General features: G+C 37.4%; 2 long non-coding RNA genes across 2 annotated transcripts in view; both read right to left on the bottom strand.

The window, feature by feature from the left end:
• Positions 1-366: 366 nt before the first annotated feature.
• On the bottom strand, positions 367-697 carry LOC116173411. Its single transcript, XR_004145936.1, has 2 exons — positions 575-697; positions 367-523 (listed from the first exon to the last, which is right to left on the bottom strand). It is a non-coding gene; the product is annotated as an uncharacterized LOC116173411 (long non-coding RNA).
• A 5,349-nt stretch (positions 698-6,046) lies between these two features.
• LOC116174955 overlaps positions 6,047-8,075 on the bottom strand; it is a 4,104-nt gene continuing 2,075 nt past the window's right edge. The window contains exon 3 of the long non-coding RNA XR_004146203.1: positions 6,047-6,285. This is a non-coding gene — a long non-coding RNA (uncharacterized LOC116174955). The remainder of the gene's footprint in view (positions 6,286-8,075) is intronic.

Here is an 8,075-nt window from a genome sequence, read left to right as displayed (position 1 = left end):
GCTTCGCGGAATTCCCTCCAGAAATTTCAAGTTTTCAACTGCATATATTTCTTAAATTTATTAATTATTATTTGTGCTCATTTTGGGCGTCATTCTCATGTCTGGAGGTATGAAATCTTTAATCTGGAATTACAGCTCAATGCTTATCACCAACATTATCGATCGTTGTGCATTTTTCTCGTTCTGTGCTTGTTTGTGCGCTGTTGCATTTTTTTTGCTGTACTTAAAAATTAACGGATGTACGTAGTTCTCAATGTAGCTTTCAAATCTGCTTCCTAACACAATGAGTGGAACAAGAGAATTTTAGTTCTTTGGAATACAAAAGTAAACCCCTCTAAAAAATTCGAATCAATGGAATCCACCAACTTTATAAAGAAATTTTATTGTCGCATTTTAGCACATTTTTTGTTTAAGGATTAAGCTAAATGGCAGTACCGGTAACAGTCCTGAATGTAATCGATCTCTCTTTCATCGCATTGTTGTTCTCTAATGCACTCCAGAAAGGTGTACTCATCAGATAAACCTAAAGAAGTAGGTACTAGTTACTCATTTCGATATAAATTCAGCACAATACCTTGATCTATTAGCAGAATGAATGGTAGCAGTACAAGAACCAGAAAACGTAACATTTGAAGGTTTATATCTCGGAACGAATATGAACTCTTACTAAACTATAAAAGAACAACAACAGACCAGTAAAAATTGTTTTTGATATGTACAATAGACAAGTGCATTGTGCATTATGATAAGGTCGTTGGTATGCAATGACTAAAAATAGAAAGTTTTATCAAATGATATCCAGAGTACTAATTATGGTTTCATCAATCATCAATGTATGAACTACAAGAAACGGATCAGGGTTTACTTACACCGAGAGTTACACTAAAATGTTATAGGTATACAAATACATTGAGATCAATTTGTTTCTTCCCCATTATCATCTTTTATTACAAACAATGAAAGATTAAGGCCGAATGATAGAATTTCCATCCAATAATTTGTGTATAAGCTGTATTTTGCTCTATTCTAGAGAAACAAAAGACGAAAAGAGAGCCTGGAGTATCAAATTGTATGTGCGCAGATCAGGTTGTGAATGAGCACTGTTCCCCTTTTTTTCTAAAGTTGCATTCCAGCATTTTTTAAATAGTTGACTGATCTTTGACTTTATTGTCTCACAGTCTCAGAGTCACAAAAAGTAAGAAGGTGAAAATAGGACATAAGATTCAAACAATCTCTATAGTTTTCAAGATCTTCTTGCAAATCTTTGAAATCATCCTAGAAATTTTCTCGACATTTTTATACACTATTTCTGAAAGATCTGCTTGGAAATCTTAGTAATATACGTTGGTAGAAATTTCAGGTAGAAAGAATGTTTGTGTAAATCGAAAAAAAAAGGAAAAAGTTAAGTTTCAGAAGCATCTTCACCCAGCGTTTGTGCCATGTTCGGTTTAAAGAGTAGCGCAGGCGACGGGATATTAAGGCTTATGACGGTAAATAGAAGTTTCTGTTAAATTTATCTTGTTTCAATCGCACGCATGTATGTGGTATTTGTCATCTGGCCCTGAGTGGCGATTTTTACGTCAGTTTTGTTGATTGATTTTGTCAAATAAATGTTGTCGTCTCTAAATTACTAGCTTTGTGTTTACTCGAGCCGAAATTACGTCCCAGGTTATAATATAAGAGTTTCTCATGATGCCCAGGATTGCGTCAGGTATTAATTACAAATTTGTTAAATGATTCTTTGGGAGTGATCAAGACTTCTGAGTTTTTTAAATTAATAAAAGCTAAGACAATATTGAGATTTTTCGTGGTAGATTATACCGGACTTGTAAAAGTGTTTTGTTAGTACCCGAGTTTAATTGAGCTATCTGGACAAATGTCTACGTGGGCGGTTTAGTGACCATTTGCCATTGCACATAGCAATATACTTGCAAACTATTAGGAGTATGAGAAATATTCTGAAAAAGCACTTTTTCCAAAAAAATTTGTTGAAACAATCCAAAGACGATGTTGCAAAGATATCGGGGTTTCCTAAAATAGAAGTCATTCTAGGAAATTATAATAGAATGGACTTTCTATACCATCTTCTCCCTTATCTTTTGTGCACAAGGTTTATTAGTCGTGTTTTTATGATCTCCTTTAGAGAGCGTATTGGTTAGGTTGGTTTTTCACATTTTGTTGTCGGAATTCTTTTAGAGTGTACCCTTGGAGGTCTCCCTTGGCGGTTGCCTCTTAATACATTACACTGGGCGTCCTTTTTTCTCGGGTATCGATGTTTGTTAAATGGAGTCAACGTTGCTAATTGCTTCATGGATAAATTGTATAAGAAAAGCAAGAAATTTAATAGAAATTGGTAGTGGCTTTAACTGCAGACTGTGGACAGAATACCTTTTTTAAATAGAAAACTGACTGATTCAATCATCTCTTTTATTTTTAATCGCCCATTTTTACCACTAAACAATTTTTAAAAAGTTAAAAACCTTGTTTTATTGCACCATCCGGAAACAAAACAGTGTTGACGTTAATTAGTGCGAGAATATTTATTCAGCAATCAAACAAACATTGTTTTTAATTACAAAAAATTAGTTTAGTTTAACATAGGTACGTAAAATCACTCGAGACATTCGGCGAAACACGCCTTCAGATCCTCATCATCGTCCTTGAGATAACACTTCTTCCCATTTACGCAAGCTGTGTACACTTCAGGTGATGATAATGATGAACCTGTAAACACAGCTTTAGGAAAGATGTTATGCGTTGTCAGATTTTAAACAACAAACCCATTAAGGTAATAAAATTATTGTCGAGGTACTTCGACGATAAATTAAAGTGTATACATACCCACGTTTACCAACATAAACAGAACGGCTAATAATACAATAAGGAATCTCAACATTTTTCTGGTATTAATTGTGAAACTGTTACTGGAACCACGACTATTGAAACCTTTTATACCTCGCTGTCCAAAACAGAATTAATCTGCAGCAAAATAACATAGCGATAATGAATAAGTTTTTGAGATAGTTCGCTAATTTGTGGTCAAATTGATTTGTACAGGGTTCCGTAAATATTTGTCACAGTTAAATCAAAATTAAAATTCCTTTTTTTGCTAATAAATTGACTGAATTTCTTCCATTAAGAACAATTATGTGCAAAATTTTATGTCTTATAAGAGGATCAGTCATTGGAAGAGTTTGCTGGGTTGAATTTCACTTCAGCGGAACAGCATATCAATTTTCGCGATGGCTGAAAGATCATCCTCCTCTTTTTGAAAACTCAGAAATCATATCCATCGCAACGAGGGAGGTGAAAGTGAAGAATACTGACACTGCGGTTGAGCCTCTTCTCATTTTTCTACGGATCATTAAAGAAAGTGATGGGGGTATTGCCGAAAGCTTCAGCTACGATTCAACTCCGTATCCAATATAGCTCTTTGATGACTGGCATAAGTAACACGACAACATCCCCTTTCTATGACGTTTTTACTCCTTCGGACGATGACAATTGCTTTGCGTCAATGTACGGTTGTTGTAGATGAAGGATTCTTACTACATCGAGTACAGTGGAGCGACTGCACGACTTAATCTGGCGTACAAGAGCATTACATCGGTTACATCAGCAGACATGGGAAAAACTCCACCATCGTATTTGGCGGATATGATAAAGTGTCCACACGCACTAAAAATGCTGGCGAGCGCAGGCGAGCCAGGCTGAAGCACGCTGTTGATGTCAGTTAAGGATAACCTCCTCGTCACCCTGTAAACAAAATGTTTTCTGAACAAATGTCAGTAATAAAGTAAGATTAATTGCTGCCCTCATCCCAAAACTCCTGCACAGTGAGATTGGGGCTTTCAGGAGTAATGGGCACGCCATACAAAAGGTAGCTGAAAGTGACCAAGTTGTTGTGGTGGGGGAAGACGTGGACTTGCTGGTTTTGCTAGTTGGAATGGCTCTGGACTACACAAATATTCATTTTTACAATCAGTTTACATGCTGCATACGACCAAGAAAAAATTGAAATAATTAAAATAGTTCACAAAAAGCTTGAGCTTTTACAAATTTCACCACTGTTTTACAACCCAACCACCACATCAAAGGTCCTGTCTGAAGGTGGTAAAACATTATTTTTGAAATTGTCTGCGCTGCCCCCACCGTGTAGTCAATAAACGCCCCCTAAAACTAATGCCGTTGGAAATAAACGTTTCTTTCCATAATGCTCTATGTTGGCCATGTTTCCAATTTATCTGCTTGGTTTAACCAAATTAGTGGATGCTGTGGTTCTCACTTGAGATCCGCTGTATCTTCTATAACCGATCCTGTAATCTAAAAGAGGGGAAATGTATTTTACGAAAGTGAATAAACTATGGGAAACCCTAACTATTTATTTATTTAAATAATTTGAGCTGCCATGGGAAACCCTAACTATCGATTGAATATGTTCATTTCCCAGGTCCAGTATTAAAGGTAGTTTTACGCCTTGGTTTTTTAGGACCGCTTTACAAACTGGGTAGAAATAAAGTCGTTAAAACGCTCCTACAAGCGCAGGTGGTAATTAGATTGTAAAGACATAATCATTTATAAGTATGGACGCTCAATCCATAACCAGGTTATTCGAAACCGTCTTACGAGAATGGGGAATCAAACACCAGCTTACGCCACCCTATCCACCGCTGGCAAATCCTGTAGAAAAGGATAATGATTGCCCAAAGAGCAAAGAAAAACGCGAAAAATTGGTATGAGAGGTCGCATTTGCAATAAATACAGTAAAACACCAGTCCACTCAATTTAATACCGGTCTTTCTCAATTTTGGGAGAGAGATATTGAAGACGGGAATGCTGACCAGAGAAATGAAAGAATAAGAAAATAGAGAAGCACTGAGAGAAGAAGATCGATCGTCAATTGGAAAAATTAGAAGATATGAGACACCTAGCCAGGCTTTTCAATTACAAAAGCATTATTATGACCTACGGAGGAGACCGGACTCACAGTAGGAGATACCGTCACACTTGAATAAATGAAGAGGAATCACAACAAAAATAACACCAAAATTTTATGGTCTTCACAAGATCCACAAGGTAATTTCTAATAGATTGTCCTAATCTCATGAAAAAAATTATTATTATTGTTATGGCTCCGGTAAAACGTTCACAGTTAAGTCGCAAAGATTAATCAGTGGGTGAAAAATGAAGAATGCGAAAGGAAAAGGAAGTGTTTCGCCTACGTGACAAAAAGAAAACCGGCTGATGGCGATGGAACGAGAAAGGACTTATGTGGAAATCCATGCGAGGTTTTGCCAGGTTCTAGTGTTGGCGCCCCGAAGATTTTTAAAAGCATGTCAGGGCTGAAGTAACCGACACACCGTCACCAATGGTTAATTGGACACAGTTATCTATCTCAGAAGAGGATCTGCAAAGAGCCTGTATGGAGGTGGGCCAATAGAAGCAGAAGAAAAAGAAGTTAGTGTTTCGGATCCAGAGCAAAAGCTTCAGAGAACCTGTATGGAAGTGGGGCTGATCGAATTAGAAGAAAGCGAAGTTGTTGTCCACCAGTATCCAGGAGGGTGTGGAATTGCCAAGCAGCCAGAACACAAATTTCTCAGGGACAAGGCAACTCTCGCTTATCCTAACGCCAACACAGAAGCGCCTGTATTCACTCGCAAACAAAAGAGACATCGAATACGAATTGGGGACAAGAGACTTCGGATGCCGTGGGCAGCTACTCCAGGAAACCAGGCGGAAATTTATTGGGTGCTCTTCGCTCGGTAGTACAGCGATTGCCTTGACTTTAAGGCCCCCACCACCTTGTAAATACTATTCTTTTTTATTTTCCTTTTGTGCTTTCGTCCCCCTTTTAGGGACTTTTCTGTGTGCTATCTGGTAACCTCTTATTTCGAATCGGAATCGTCGCTATTATAGTATTTAAAGGAATTCGAAGTTCCTTACGTTCACAAAATTGCAACTGTATGCAGACAACAAATAGACTTATTTTTGTAAGGGAGAGTTATTTATTAATATATCTTCATTTAAAAATAATAACAATTGTGGTTAGGAACCCTTTGCCGCATTTTAACACGTTCTGCGTGAAGATCAATAAGCTACACGGCAAAATCTGGTATTATCATTAAATACAACTTAATATTATCACTCTCTTTTAATATACGTAAAATCACGGATACAATGCGAGGCATTCATCGAAACACGCCTTCACATCCGCTCGCTCCACTTTTAGGTAGCATTTCTTCCCATTTATGCATGCTGTGAAATCTTCAGCCACCGATGAATAACCTGTAAGAATAGCATTAGCAAAAGCAATCGCAATCGCGGTGATACATATGTTTTCACTCGACAGGTACATGGAACAATAAAAGAAATTGTGGGTTAGTGAAATGATAATAAATTTACTGTTAAAACACTACTAAAACACAACAGGTTACGTACCTAGGTTTATAAACATAAAAAGAACAAGTGAGGTAATAAGAATACCCAACATTGTCAGATCGCTGCTGAAACTACGACTACTGAAACCGCTTTTATATCTGAATAATATAAATTTGTTATTGTCGTCCATAACAAATAATCTGCAACAGGATTAGATGGCGATAATGTGCTGTGCAATATTAAAATAATCATTTTTAGTTCGCCAAATAATGGTCAAATTAATATGTTCGTTGATTATTAGAAAACCGCAGGATTTTGTAAATATTTGTCAAAGTTAAACTGCCCAGTTAAGTCTCCTAGGTCAAAGCAAAGGTGTTTTGAATTTTCCTTACTAAGAAAGAATACAAAGTGCAAATCAGGGAAATAAAGACAGAGGAAGATTTTTGAAGATGATAAACAGAGGAAAAAAGAAAAATAGAACAAGGGGGGGGGGGAATCTACAGAGACTACAGGGAAAACAAGAGAAAGGACTGAAGGAGATGAGAGGAGAAAAACGAGCGGCAATTAAAAAAATGTAAGAAGGAAAAGCGGCACGGAGCGTTGAAATAGGAAATGAGGCTTGGAATTTCGCCATAGAAAGGGTTAAGGAAAGAATGAGGAATTTAGTGAACAGTAACATATGGAAAGGAGGGGGCCTGAGGGGAATGGAAGGAAGGGCCAATCGTGTTTTTTTACATCAGAAGAGGTGGTATACATTGTGTGCAAAATTATAGGGGAATCATGATCATGGCGACGGCGTATAGGATCCAGGCAATGGTGCTGAGTGGAAGATTAGGAAATGATGGTGAAAGAAACACAAATAGGCCTCGGAAAAGGGAGGGGAAAGGTCGACTGTGTATACATATGTATATATTAACAGATGGGTGGAAGAGGAATGGGGAAAAAAGGGCGGAAAGGTGTTTGCGTTTTTCGTGAATTTAAAGACAGCGTTTGACAGAGTGGGAAGGGAAAAAGTATGGAAGATGATCGAAGATGGGAGAATAGCCAAGAAGCTAAAGGACAGCAGAATAGAACTATATATATAAAGCAAGATTGAGGGTGAGAATAGAAGGGAAGGAGTCTGAAGTGTTTTGGACATGTGAAGGACTAAGACAGGGATTCCCACTTGGCCTAAGCTTATTTAATCTCTATGGAAAAACACAGGGCCAAGTTTGAAGTGAGTAGTGAAAGAGAAAAGGCATTGGTAAAAATGTTTGGCAACGAGGATGAACGCAGAAGGAATGTGGGAGGAATAAAAAGAAAAATATTATGAAAAAAATGGATACCGACGGGCTGAGGTCGAAACGGTGAGACGAAGTAGTAGTTACAAGGATCTAATAAGGGAGTGGTTACCAAAATACTTATGGGAGGAAAGCAAAAATATTAAAATAATAACGAGATCCAAACGTGGAAATAAGGAGAGAGAAGGAGAAACAAGAAGAAAGAAAATGTAGTATCTGTGGAGAGAAAGAGGATGACTTAGAGCACATTCTATGGATTTGCAAGGAGCTGGAAAGGACGGGGAGTGATGTACCGGGAAGTGGATAACGAGGGTACCAAGGAAAATGAGAGAAACGCATTGATTTTAGGTTAATGTTCTGATAATTTAAATTCATAACGGTCACAATTTTAGAATTTTATCGACTTTGGAGTTCAGT

This window comes from Photinus pyralis, unplaced genomic scaffold (genome assembly GCF_008802855.1).
Source record: "Photinus pyralis isolate 1611_PpyrPB1 unplaced genomic scaffold, Ppyr1.3 Ppyr1.4_LG6, whole genome shotgun sequence".
NCBI classification, from domain to species: Eukaryota; Metazoa; Arthropoda; class Insecta; order Coleoptera; family Lampyridae; genus Photinus; species Photinus pyralis.
The sequence above is the reverse complement of the archived record's forward strand: the minus strand, read 5'-3'. Positions and strand labels throughout refer to the sequence as shown.